Consider the following 15,251-nt stretch of genomic DNA (forward strand, 5'->3'; position numbering starts at 1 on the left):
GCGGAGATTGTTATACTTTCACATGGTTAAAAGTTATTCGTAACTGTGCAATTATAAAAGATTTTTTTTGGTATAGCATGCACTATAAGAGAGTATGTATGTAGTCAAGATGGTATTTGTTCCTCTTATGTGTTGAGAGTTATACATCTAAAGCGCTTTACTTATAGTTAGATATCAAATGAAAATGATTTTGTTCCATGTCTCATTACCAACATGATATATCTGAAACATAGAGAATATTGATACACTTACCTTATAATTCAATTGTAGCTAGTGAGCTCCTGGAATTGGATGTTGATTGATGGCACCCCTTCATGTATTTTTAGGGTAATAGCTCGTTGTTATACGCCAACTACTGTCTATATTAGTCTTTAATGAATCTTGTGCAAGTGGGAGATTGTTGGATCTATATGCTCAAGAATCATTATTGAGTGATATTGATAATGACATATGATCCTATACGCTCACACCTTAATCAAGTTGGTACTTGTTAAATATTTATTGAGTAATTGGTTATCAGTAAATAAGTTCAACACTTGTATTTAACTACATAAAAATTATTGTTTTATGAAAACAATATTATAAGAAGTATAAAATTAGTCATTATATGATATGGTATAATATAATAAGTCATGTACAAAGTTTTGGACACTTTGGTTAACCATAAAAATTTAATGACTTACTCTACCATAGTTAAAAGACTAGTAAGCAAGTTTTGTCCTCTTTATAACCTTATGGTCGTAACTTTATAGAGGGATGGAGGTTGCATGGCAACCTTCGTCATCTTGTCTCCCATATATCTCTTACTAGCTAATACTTTAGAGTAATATATTCAAAAGGCTTTACCTTGCATGGGATATATAAAAAGGATCTTATGCATGAAAAGGTTGCTAGTTTTTGGTTTCTAACTTCTTTAATTTTCTCTCCAAAACCGTAAGTTGTAGAAGCTTGGAGCTTCTCTCCCTTTCGAAGATTACACTTGGTTTTTGGTGCTTTTTGTGTCGTCCTTTTACTGCTTAATTGTTTAAGCACTTAAAGGCTTAAAGAACAAAGCATACAAGAAGGAATCTAGCAATTCTTGGTACCTTACAATTGGTGGAGGATTACTTATAGAGAAGTTCAAGCTACTTGTTCTTGCCATCTAGACCAACACCCCAAATCTAGGAGGGTCCAACTTTAAAGGTTGTTATACTTAAACACCCTATGGTTGCTTTATATCATTCTAACATCTTTAAAAGGGTCCTTGATGGTTTAGTTTTGTTATACACTTGAAAATTACTAGAAAATTTCCAAGCTTCCTTTGCCAGATTTTCTGAAAAACTATCTATTTTATGTATCAAAACCCATCACCATCTACTAAAATGCCACTTCTTGATTTGATACTTGCTTAACTTTCTGATTAATGTAAACACTATATAATAATGAAATCTAGTTTTGGTCACTTATTAAACTTAAAATTGTTTTTTGTGTAAGTTGAGTTTATTATGGTAATAGATCGGGGATGGGTTGTAGATGAGTTAGTGATGGGCCGAAGAAAAGCCCAAAATCTAAAGCGGGGGGGAGGGGTGGGATTTGATTCCCCACATCCATCGGGTATGGGGATGGGGATAGGGACACGATTAGGCATTCAGGGATACGGACAAGGATGATCAACCCTGCCCCATTTCCATCCCTAGATACGACATTGGTGGTTAGATCTCAACAATGATAGGAGTTAAAGATGGGAGGTTATCGACAACGGTAGTTGGATCTACGACAATAGATAAAGAAGAGTGTTTACATAATAGGGAAATAAAAGGTACCTTAGGTTTACAGAAGAAATTGTGGGGTAAGGGTGGGGTTGGGTGGCGTTGGTGTGTAAGTATCTTATTATTTTATAATATTAAAATATTTTAAAAATTCGTAAAAAATAAATTTAGAAAAATAATATAACTATATAAAATAATAATAATTAAATTAAAATGTATTTATTATTTTCAAGTGCATCAAGGAACAAAACTATATATTTAAAATCTGATTGTGGGCATTTTTTTAGTTTGTAGCCACCATCGAAAACCTTAAACCATAAAGACCATTTTTACATATTATTCTCAAAAAGTAATTGTTGAAACATTGTACCTAGAGCAAGTTTGGAATTTCATTTTGAAATTCAAAAGGAATTTTATGTAATAGGACTAGTTGAGGCCCGAGCCAATACATAGGTGAGTTGGGCTATAGCCTAGGGAAACTAAAAAAAAGGGCATAAATCTGGTCTAATAAATAATAGTATATATTTTACTTTGGCCCAAAGTTTAATCCAATAATGTGACAACCGTCAATTTTTGGTCAAACAAAGTCAATGAGTCAAACCGGTCAACTCAACTAGTGGTTGTATGTTAGGGCTTACTCTATGTTTACTGATGTACAACTCTTTATCCTAATACAAAGTATCACTCGGAAGTTTCCAATGTTCAGAAAAATCTAAAACCTAAGTAGGGTGAGTGATGTAACAACTCGATAAAACTCTATTACGTACCCTTAGGGATGTATAACACTCATAACATGGCGTAGTGGAGTTTTCAATCCTAACACTACGGGAGTAGCGAGAGACATCGAACCCCAAGAGAAAGAGTAGCCTTAAAGAATAAGGCATGAACGAACTCCGATTGTCCGCACCGGACCCCAATAAAATAAAATAAGACCCCTAATACTACAAGGAGAAATAACTGATGCAACCAACAAAGAGAAGCCCAACCAGCAGCCGTCAGCTCCTAAATCTAATGCATATAGGAAAGCTACAAACAAAATCTCTCTCAATCTCTCTCGCTACATCTCTCTCTCTCCCAAATCTTTCCCAAATTCTCTTTCAACTTTTTATAAACACCCGTACCGTCCCAACCCTACAGTTGGTCGAAAACCACTTGAAACGGTAAGTTATTATGAAAAACAACACTTTGGAAGCGAAACCCTCTCAAGAAACAAAACCCTCTCAAGAAGCGAAACCCTCTCAGGAAACGAAACCTCTCGGATGCAAAACCTCTCGATGCGAAACCTCACTTTCGCTTCTAATCGGATGCTTTTGCTTCTGGCAGGAAATGTTCGCATCCTCGACAACGTTCGCACCGAGCCTCGCCTTCGCAGTCGGACACTTTCGCGCCTACTCCTCTCGCAATGAACCTCCTCACGCACAGAAGCCCTCGTTGCGAACCTTCCCTTCACATCCAACCCTCTCATCTTCACATCTTCACCCTATTTTCCGGATTTTTGACCAGTTTCGCATTTCGAGTCTGTTTTTGGTGTTTTTGACGTGGGATTTTCACCCAATTCATATTTTTAACATCTTAGACCCAATGAACTTATATATTATTCTCATCGTGAAGATTTATTAATTATAAATCATATTTTTGTTTAAGATAATATCTAAAAGACATAAAGGTACTTGTTGACTTTTTACATAAAGTTATGACACAAGTCACTTCTATGTCTACTTTATGTCACTATTCACACTCTAGCTAGTCAAATCATTGTCCTTTTCATCACTTCTCCCAACTCATCCAATCCACCTTTATGAAATCCTTATAAACAAATCCCATGAGATTATTCATTCTCCTCCAATATTTCCACATTCTCTCCAAAAGAAAACCCCTCACACACACACACACACACACTCTCTCTCTCTCTCTCTCTCTCTCTCTCTATTCATGATTTTCCAAAAGGTGTTCTTGACTCTTCCTTCCATTTGGTAAGTGATTCTCCTCCAGCTTCCAAACATTCTACACACTTTTATACAAGTCATAAATCATTTACAAATATATTTACATATTTGTTCATAGGATCTTTAAATCTTCAAGCATCTTTCAAGTATTCTTGACCTGAAACTCCTCGTCTTCAACCTTACACCACAAGAAATCACATAAGCTGAGTTCATACCCCTACATTTTCATGTTTTCTTCAAGTTTTAGGGGGGGGGGGTGGGGGGATACAATTTACAACACCAAAACATAATCTAAAATTAAACATCAGCTTTCAACAGAAAAGATATGGTCTATTCACGGACTGTTTTGACCATCTAAAACTTAATAGTTTTCAAAACTGTTCAATATGTAAATAGCTCAGGTTTATACCTTTCTAAGGACTACTGGCACACATTCATACGATTTGTGCACAAATTATGGCGATTTTTACAAAACTGTCTATCATTTCAGAAACGATTTCGGACCAGTCTGTGAAGATGAACACTTTCACACTGGTTTGGGACCACTAAAAATCATAATAAAAATTATGAACAAAGTAGACTCATTTTATAAACTCTCAGAGTTTAAATATTCGGTTTTTGACTCACGATGATTTTTCAATAATTTTTCTAGTAACGCTGACAGGAAAGTAAAACTAGGAAAATTGTTCATAGATTTACTCACACTTTGTAACATGCCAAGCAAAGTGTGTAATAATACAAAGATACATGTTGATTATATTTCATGCTATTTTTACTTCCCTGAAAAGGGTAATAATCACATACATAAGGGTTTTCTTCACTACAAAACATTTGTGATAAACTATAATAGGTATAGTTTATGGTTAACTTACACTACAAACTTACAAAGGAAGGTTTCTTTTCCACTACAAAAAGGGTTATTCATTCACACTACACGTAAACTCGTTGAATCAAATTTTTGAGCTAAGTCTTCAAGTACATACTAGTGTACCTATCAAGTCCTGTATTATAACCAGAGTCTCTTGTAGGGAGAGCGTGATACTTGTGTATAGATCTATATTGGGACTAACAATCCCGCACCTAAGCTGCATGCAACAGCTAGACCGGCAGGTCTGGGGTGACAAATGTCATAACATTACCGACGCTTGAAGAACGTCGTAACAAACCATCTATGTCATTAGCACGGTTATAATAACTCGCTTAGGGAAACAACGATACATATAGTTTATGGGGAATTTCGACATTCAAACGGTTTTAATCACTTTAAAACTGCATATACTATCATACGTATGAAAAAATACTTGTACATTCGGCCTTTGGTTTTTAAGACCGCAACTCATTTAACAAGGAAAATATTGGATTTTTCTGGAACAAACACTACTTTTACAAAGAAAAGATTTCAACTCTACCTACAAAAGGTTATGAAATCACCAACTTAATTGTTGATACTCTTTAAAAATTACTTGTATTCTCAGGTAATCATTAAAACAGGTAACTACCAAGCTTTTTAGGATGAGACGCTAAGGCGTCAGACAAATCATTTTATCATTATATTGTAATCGATTTTGAAACATGTAACTCATGAAACCATGTAACTTTTTCGATTATATTTATGATGGTTGTGTTTACTTTGGTCACTATTATACTCGTTGTTATGATACTATACATGAAGTCATCCCACCCCCGGACGTTTCCGCCATCCTAGGTTTGGGGCTGTGAAAAATAAATAGTCCAATATTGGCTCACTGGTAGTATGTGTGTGTGTGTGTGTGTCGAGAGGCAACGTATCAACAACTAAGAGCATGAGTACCAAATAGTCCAAGCATCTTGAAAATAGCAATCGCCAAAACCTTTCACGTTCGTCTAGAAAAAACGGAATCTCTAGAGATTGAGGAGTCTCTAATCAATTGTTTTATATTTCTATTTCATTCTGATTGATTTCGATTTCTATTTCGTCCATGTAATCTGATTGTTCTATACAAAATCTCTCTTAGACCTACTTGTAGTATTTGCTATATAATCGAAATTTGGATTTGTGTTACTTAAGTATTTTTTGCTTCTTGTATTTTGGATTGAATGAAGCAAACACCAAAACCCTCGATAGCATATCAATAGAAGTCAACAAACAACAATTTGGATTTTATTTCTGAAGCAAACATCGATTTTTGGATTAGATATTTGGGTGTGTTCGATTTCTGAATTCCTTTTATCTCAATTTGATTTCCTTTTTCTTATTCCAATTTTTGGTTTATGTTTTGTTGTTCTTATTTTCGTTCTCTCATTTGGATTTTGATTTTTTTTAAAGCAATAGAGAGGGTGAGTTTGATTTTTGGATTGGGTATTTGGTGGATTTTGATTTCTCAAGAAGGTATATAATAATTCATTGTTGATATTAGACAATAGTTATGAAAAATGGTTTCCTATTTCTGATTTCATGATTCATTTTTCAGATCACTAGACATCTGGAAAGTGGAAATAAAAACTTAAACTTTGTTCACGTTGTATCTTTTGTTCTTAGCTCTTAATATTATATTTGTTGACTTTTGAAATGTGTTTCCTCGAAAACAAAAATAGAGAATAGAAAAAAAGAGCCAAGAAGAGACTAATCATTTACAAGGTGTTTGAATGCAACATTTTGAATCTATATTTCATTTGTGTTTGATGGTTCAACGTTAGTTTCTTTAGTTGGTAATGAGTTAAAAAAAATATTGTTTAAATCATGAGTCCAATTTATCGTACAGTGAAGAATAAGATATTGACGGAATAAATTTATTTATTGAGTTATAAACTTTGTAGAAAATGTTGTCGGATGAAACATACAAATGTGAAAGTAGATTAAGGCTCTTGAAATTGTATCTCTAAAGTATCATAACTCAAGAAATATCATGTGGATTAACGATTTTAAGTATCGAAAGAGATTTTTTTACAAAATATTGACTATTGTAAAATAAGAGATGTTTTTGTTTAAAAGAATGCACGAATACATATGTTTATGTGATTTTTGTAGGTTTTTGTTTGATTTATCTAACCATGTGTATCAAAAAACCATTGAATCGACCACAAACTTATTGACTTCTGGTGGTGAGAAAATAAGTTTTTTAAAAAGTGGTTGGATTAATTTTTATGATGAGAAAAGTTAATAAGTCAACAAGTCAATAAGTTGTGTTTTAAAAAGTGTTTGTCTTAACTTATACATGTTTTAAGGGTATTTGTCTTTTAGAACCTAAAAATTCATAAGAAGTTTTGAAAAGTTAAAAATTCTAAGTTATTGAAATCTTTTTTTTGAAGAGTTAATGAAAAGTTATTTTAAAAATTATTTCAACATTGCCAAATAGTTTTTAACTTATTAACATTTTAAAAAATTAAATTATTTTTAGATCTAGTAATCATATAACATTTGTGCATGTGTGTCAAGATGCAAACTAATTCTTTGTGGTGTACACAAACTAACACTTTTTATTTTAGGTTGTTGAAAAATAAATATACAAATCATTAAGATTTGAGAAATTAAATACTCTGTTATTTTTACCAAATGACTTATAGCTTAGCGGTATCCGGTGTTGTCCTCCCTCCTTGAGGTTGATGGTTCAAGTCCCGTCGTGGACATATGTAGACTTAAGGTGTAGTTTAGGAGTATGTTAAAATTGTCGTTTTAAAAAAAAAAAACAAAAATTGTTCGTACCAATCTTCATACCCCTTTAAATGATGACATATGTCATATTAAATATACTAAAATATCATTAAATTTTATTAAATTAACATTAAACGTTACACATGTCAATATTTAATTGAAGAGAAAGATTTATATAAACAAAAGATAACTTCTCTTAAGATTTTAATTCAGAATAACCGATTTACCTTTTCTAAAAATGGATAGAATGTAAACACTCACATGAGCGGCGCAGTTTCAGGCAGGACTCCCGGCCACATGAACTCCTTCTGTCCACCCAATGAAGTACCACCATTCACCATTTCTCCTAATAATATTCCAATCAATAATTTGTCACGCTGCTTTCCATTATTTTAGTTTTTTATATTTTTTCTCCCAAAGGTTTGGAATAACATATATAAACCTTTTATTATTTTACCGTATTTTGTGGAACATATTTATATTTATATACTTGATAATAATTTCATTTGGTGGGTCATCTTGCAGGTTTGCATTAGCTTATTGTCACTATAGTTGTACTATTAAGTGACGACAAATATTAGATTAGTGGACAATAATAAGAAAGTCACGACGTACATAAGTTGCAAAAGGCACATGTCAAAGTATTTATGTGACTGACTTGACATTTCAATAACTATGGTCAATAACTTTAAATAATTTAATATATAATCATGTGTGAAACATCTCATGGCTACGTCATATCACTTTATTTAACATGAAATGGCCATATCAAGTGTATAATTATGTCTAGATACTAAAATCGAAGTAAAAAAATGTAAGGAAGTTTAGGGTTTGTGGTGGAGCTCTAGATATCAACTTGCATCGTGATATTACTTTCCGAACTGATATTTCTACGGGATAATGACTTAAAAGGGTAATATATTTTTCGATTTGTATACATTTGGTCACTGAGTTTTTTTTTTCATCCACATTTACCCCTTCAACTTGTTAAACTGTATACATTCAGTCCTTATGACCGGCTACTCCAGGTTACCCGGTAAAAATGACTTAATAGGATAATATATTTCTCACTTTGTACACATTTAATCCTTAATATTTTTGTACACATTTAGTCCTTTTTTTTTTTTTTTTTTTGCAAAATAAGTCATTTTTTTGTACTCATTCAGTACTTATGAATGATTTTTTAGTTTTTTCTCACGAAATCTTACGTGATACATTCATTAATGAGGTGTATGGGGCTTTTTATGCTTATATCCATCACGATCTCGACTACTTGGTTGCTTAGGTCATGTGTTCTGAACGTCATAACTTCTTCATATGATCTCGGATTTTAACGATCTTTATATCTATGCGTTCGTATTTTAGTCTACTACAACTTTCATTTAGATTACTCCCATTAAAAAATAATATATTTTTACTTACAATTTTTATATCCATATGCGGTGGCGGATTTAGTATGGTCCCGGTGTTGCACCGACAACACCTGTTTTTTCTGTCGCAGTGGAAAATTTTTCGCTTTTTTTTTTACGTTTATACCTATTTTCCATGTATCGGCAACACCTATTTCATCTCGGCAACACCTACTATGTATTACTGCGTCTTCTCCTGTCCATACGTTTTTTATGAATGCATGTATGTATGTTTTTTTTATAAAATCGTTAGTAAAAATATATTACATTTTAACGGTGTTGTAGTAGACTCAAAAAATGAACACATGGATAAAGATCCTTAAAATCTGATATCATATGAAGGAGTTACGATGTTGAAAATACAAGACCTAAGCCAAACCACAAGACTTACGCAACCAAGCAGTCGAGATCGCATTGGACATAAGCATCAACAACCCAAGCACCTCATCAATGATTGTCTCACGTAAGATGTCGTGAAAAAAACCTAAAGAAATCATTCATAAGTACTGAATGAGTACAAAAAAGGACTTATTTTGAAACAAAAAAAATGTTAAGGACTAAATATGTACAAAAATATTAATGACTAAATGTGTACAAAATGAAAAATATATTACCCTATCAAGTTATTTTTCCCGGCTAACCTGGAGTAACATGTCATAAGGACTGAATGTGTACAGTTTAACGAGTTTAAGGGGTAAATGTGGACGAAAAAAAACTCAGTGACCAAATGTGTACAAATCGAATAATATGTTACCCTTTTAAGTCATTATCCCTATTTCTACCCTATGCCTGGGTTAAAAGAAATTCAGCCTAGGATAATCCAAGTGGACACTTACGTTTCTAGGCATAGAAGACGTAAGCCAATATGCTAGAGGATTCTGTGAAAGTCTGATGAAAACGAGAGCTTAAGATTGTAACCCACTTCTGTAGAGGAAGAGCCGTTTATATATTAAACACGATTAGGGTTTCATTAGGGTTGGGCCGTCATTAGTTGCTTTGGAAGCAAGTAATGTTAATCAGGATATAATGAGGATTTAGGGTTACCAAAAACTAACGAGTTCCGTTAGTTTTACCATAATCACCCTCAAGAAATTGAATTTTCCATTATGTTCCCATATGTAGAATTTTCCATTATGTTCCCATATGCTTTGAAAGCGGGACCCCAGCCAGGGGCTCTACCCCTTGGACCCCGCTAGAGGCGCTGCCCCTAGACGCCGCCAAAGGGGCGCTGCCCCTTTGGAAACCCCGGACCCCCGACTAGTCGTCGAACCGGCTTCTGATTCGATCTTAAACATGCGTGCACTCCGCACAACCGCCGTACATATATTAGAGTACAAATCATAAATCCCCTTAGCTCACATGTTGGTTCCAGTTACTTAAAATGACATGGTGACACTAAAATCACCAACAATCCGCCCCCATTTTAGTGTAACACTTGAACAAACATAACCTTATCAAACAAACCAAACCAGTACATAATGAAAATATCGAAACGATTGAATTTCCACTTAGTATCATACATTTGCAAATACTCGAGAATCAGGGTGTTCTAAGAATTGAACCCATCAACCCATTTGAATACCATAAAGTAAAATACATACTAGTTTATTGAATTTCTAGCATAATACAACTTGACACTATTATAAAGCCGTGTGTCCCAATCCGCTCATGATCGTATCAAGGTAAAGTCCACAACCTCTTGAAATGCGGCTACACTTCACAATCACGTAGGTAACTCCTTTCCATGTATCTGCACATACATTTATCAAAGGAATTATTAAGAAGTTAAACTTCAACCTGGCTAACTTGTAGAACCGAACACATACTTGGGATGAATACTTCATGTGTTCCAATCTATAAGTATGAGCTTTCCACATTGAATTCAAATCATAACATTATATTAGGAGGGAATTGGGTGTCTCATGATTATAGAATTAAATGGACTTTAATCTCATCCCGATTACAGACTTGTGCATTAAATCTCTTGTCAGACCTTTAGTCAAGTGATCTGCCAAATTTTGTTGCGATTTCACAAACTCAACCGAAATCACACCATTCATGATTAATTCTCTAATCATACTATGTCTAACACTTAGGTGTCTAGACTTGCCATTATAAACCTGGCTATATGCTTTAGCCAAAGCGGCAGCACTATCACAAAGGATAGAAATAGGTGCTATCGGTTTAGACCACAAAGGAATCTCATAGACTAAATTCCTTAGCCACTCTGCTTCTTTACCAGCATCTCTTAACGCAACAAACTCAGATTCCATTGTCGAGTTTGTAATGCAAGATTTCTTCTTGGAAGCCCAAGAGATGGCACCTCCCCCAAGCAAGAATACCCAACCAGAAGTTGAGGAATGGTCCTCCATGTTGGTAATCCAACTTGCATCTGAATGACCTTCTAAAACCGAAGGACTCCCCAAGTAACTCAATCCATAATTCATGGTTCCCTTGAGATACTTAAATACTCTATTCACTGCTTGCCAATGTTGAGCACTAGGATTGCTAGTGTACCTGCTCAACTTACCCACAGCAAAAGCAATATCAGGTCTGGTACTCGTCATGGCATACATCAAGCTACCAATAGCCTTAGAGTATTCTAATTGTGAAATGGGAACACCATTATTTGGCATTAATTTCACACTTGGATCCATAGGAGTACTCACAGGAGAACAATCTGTAAAATTAAACTGCTTGAGAATTTTCTCAATATAATGACTTTGAGTCATTACCAATCCTTTGTTCATCCTCTTAATTCTTATTCCAAGAATTACATCAGCCTCTCCTAAATCTTTCATAGAAAACTTGAATGATAACAATTTCTTTGTTTCATCCACTTGATTTTGGTCGGTACCGAAAATCAACATGTCATCTACATATAAGCAAATGATCACTCCAGCTCTAGTAGCATCATCAAATCTACTATAAACACATTTGTCACATTAGTTTGTCTTGAAACCAGAGGACAAAATAAGTTCATCAAATTTCTGATGCCATTGTTTAGGCGCTTGTTTCAGCCCATACAAAGATTTGACAAGTTTACAAACCATATGCTCTTTACCGGGCATAATGAAACCTTCTGGTTGTTTCATGGAAACTTCCTCATCAAGATCACCATTTAAAAAGGCTGTTTTCACATCCATTTGGTGAATAACCAGATTGTGGATACTTACCAAGGCAACCAACAATCTAATAGTAGAAATACGTGCAACTGGAGCATACGTATCAAAATAGTAAATACCGGATTTTTGTCTAAAACCTTGAATGACTAACCGGGCTTTGAATTTGTCAATAGTCCCATTAACATTCATTTTCTTTTTGAAAATCCATTTGCAACCAAGAGGTTTAGAACCCGGAGGCAAATCAGACAACACCCATGTGTTGTTCTCAAGAATTGATGACATTTCATCATCAATTGCTTCCTTCCAAAAGGCACTATCACGAGACTCCATGGCCTCTTGATATGTCTTAGGATCATCTTTAATACTATAGCAATAAAAGTATTCAAGACTAATTTCATCCCTCGAACCTTCCACCAAGTATAGTTGGAAGTCGGATCCGAAATTTTTCGCAATTTGGCCTCTTTTGCTTCTACGAATATCTTGTGGTTCTTGCACGATAACACCATCTTGACTTTCTAAATTTTGCCCTTTATTAGCACCAAAAGTCAGATCCTTAGGCCTTTGAATCGATGAAAACCTCATCTCATCAAAAATTGCATCTCGTGATTCGATAACAGTGTTAACCGAAACCGAATCATTAGGTTCTATTACATAAAACCTCTATGACTTGGAATGTTCATCATATCCAATGAATATGCAATCAATTCCACGTTCTCCCAAATTCTTATTTTTGCGCTTGGTGAGTTTTACAACTGCCCGACATCCCCAAACCCGAAAATAACTCAAATTCGGCTTTTTCTTGAACCAAAGTTCATATGGGACTGTTTTGTTCCTTTTATTTGGAGCCCTATTCAATAGATAGCAGGCCGTTAACATGGCCTCTCCCCAAAATCCTTCACTCAATCCCGAGTAAGACAACATCGAGTTTACCATTTCCTTTAAAAATTGATTTTTGCGTTCAACAATACCATTCTGTTGGGGCGTGTAAGGTGTCGTGGTCTCATGAATGATACCCACTGATTGGAAGTATATGGGATCCATATATTCACCTCCCCTATCAGTCCTGAGACATTTAACCGGAATGCCCAATTGCAATTCCACCTCGGTTTTGTATATTTTGAATTTATCTAAGGCTTCATCCTTAGAATGCAACAAATACACATAGCAAAACCGAGTGCAGTCATCAATAAAAGTGACCACATACTTTTTATTTTCCAAAGGAGTGGAGTGAAAATCACACAGGTCACTGTGTACAAGTTCCAAAACAGCTGAATTTCTAGTAACACTAGGATATGGCTGTTTTGTCACTTTTGTAAGCATGCATGTTTTATATTTATCAGATGTCATATCAAAGGCTGGAATTAATCCATCTTTTGACATCTCATGCATCCTTCTAAAGTTGACATGACCTAATCTTACACGCCAAAGCATAGATTTATCAACATTAGAAGCAGAAGATACAAATGCAGAATTTTGAACAGGTAATAATTTGTCAACAATATTTAAACGAAACATTCTATTATTTAAATATCCAAAGCCAACAAACATTCCACCCTTAGACAAAACAAACTTATCCGACTCAATAACTTGTTTAAAACCATCAGAATTCAAACAACTAGAGCTAACAAGATTCTTGCGAATCTTGGGAACAAACAAAACACCAAATAACCTAATTGTCTTTCCAGAAGTAAATTCAAGACACACGACACCTAAACCACAAATAGGAATAAAAGAATCGTCTCCCATTTTCAGCACCGACCCATCTTCAAGCGGAGTTAATGTTTCAAATATCCGTTTATCCTTGCATACATGGTTCGTTGCTCCGGAGTCGATCCACCAAGCAACATCATCATCCTGCACATAGAATGATTCAGGGATAAATGAAACATAATAAACATAATTCTGATTAGAATTATCAAAGTTAGTCAAAAACTGACCTCCTTTGACTTGGGTCAAAGACCCGTTCACTTTCCCATTGGTGCCACTGTTTCCAGCACCATTATTGCCCAAATTCACACGACAATCATGCTTGCATTGCCCAACTTGATTGCACCTCCAACAAACTAGATCCTTTCTCTTTTTGTTGGAATTGCTTTGGACATGTTCCTGCTTACGTTTGCCATGTCCTTTGTGGTTCTGGTTCCTTTGTTTGTTTTCAACCATATGAACCGAGGGCTGTCCAGGTTCAACTTTTCCTTTGGGTTTTTCAGATTTGTCACTTTCCTTCGCACGAAGAGATTCTTTAATACGAATGTGAGTAGCAACTTGAACCAATGACAGCTCCTCCTTTTGATTTTTCAAGTTATGTTTGAAGTCTTTCCAGGACGGAGGCAGTTTTTCAATGATAGTGGACACAACAATTGATTCATCCATATTCATACGGTGCAGTTTAAATTGACCGTATATGCCAAGGAGTTCATTGTATTGTTCAGTGACAGACCTTGAATCATCCATCTTATAATTATTAAAGTCACTGAAGAGAAACTTCTTGATAGAAGCATTCTCAGTAATGTATTTCAGTTCAAGAGTGTCCCACAACTCCTTGGCACACAAGGCTTCACTATGGATATCAAATAAAGCATCAGACATACCGTTCAGAATGTGACCTTTGCAGATGTAGTCATCATTGTCCCACTTCTGTCTCTTTCTTGTCTCTTCAGCCGTCTCAACAACACCTTCCGCAGGCTCTGCTGGTCTTGGAGTAGTCAGCACGTATGTTGCTTTCAGAGTGGTCAGCATGAAGTACATCTTTTTCTTCCAACGCCTGAAGTCGACGCCTTCAAACTTCTCCAACTTGGCAAACTTAGTGGTCATCTCGCGGATTGAGTCACCCATCTCCAGAAACAAAAAATATCAGTTCGATTGTAATGAAGTTTAGGGTTTGTGGTGGAGATCTGGATACCAACTTGGATCGTGATATCACTTTCCGAACTGATATTTCTACCCTCTGCCTGGGTTACAAGAAATTCAGCCTAGGATAATCCAAGTGGACACTTACGTTTCTAGGCACAGAAGACGTAAGCCAATATGCTAGAGGATTCTGTGAAAGTCTGATGAAAACGAGAGCTTAAGATCGTAACCCACTTCTGTAGAGGAAGAGTTGTTTATATATTAAACACGATTAGGGTTTCATTAGGGTTGGGCCATGATTAGTTGCTTTGGAAGCAAGTAATGTTAAGCCGGATTTAATGAGGATTTAGGGTTACCAAAAACTAACGAGTTTCGTTAGTTTTACCATAATCACCCTCAAGAAATTGAATTTTCCATTATGTTCCCATATGTAAAATTCGGTGAGGTTTTGGGGCGCTGCCCCAAACCCCGCGGGGGCTCTGCCCCTCGACCCCAGCCAGGGGCTCTGCCCCTTGGACCCCGCTAAGGGCGCTGCCCCTAGA

Source organism: Lactuca virosa, chromosome 8 (genome assembly GCF_052849685.1).
Source record: "Lactuca virosa cultivar CGN04683 chromosome 8, Lactuca_virosa_CGN04683_v6, whole genome shotgun sequence".
Lineage (NCBI taxonomy): Eukaryota > Viridiplantae > Streptophyta > Magnoliopsida > Asterales > Asteraceae > Lactuca > Lactuca virosa.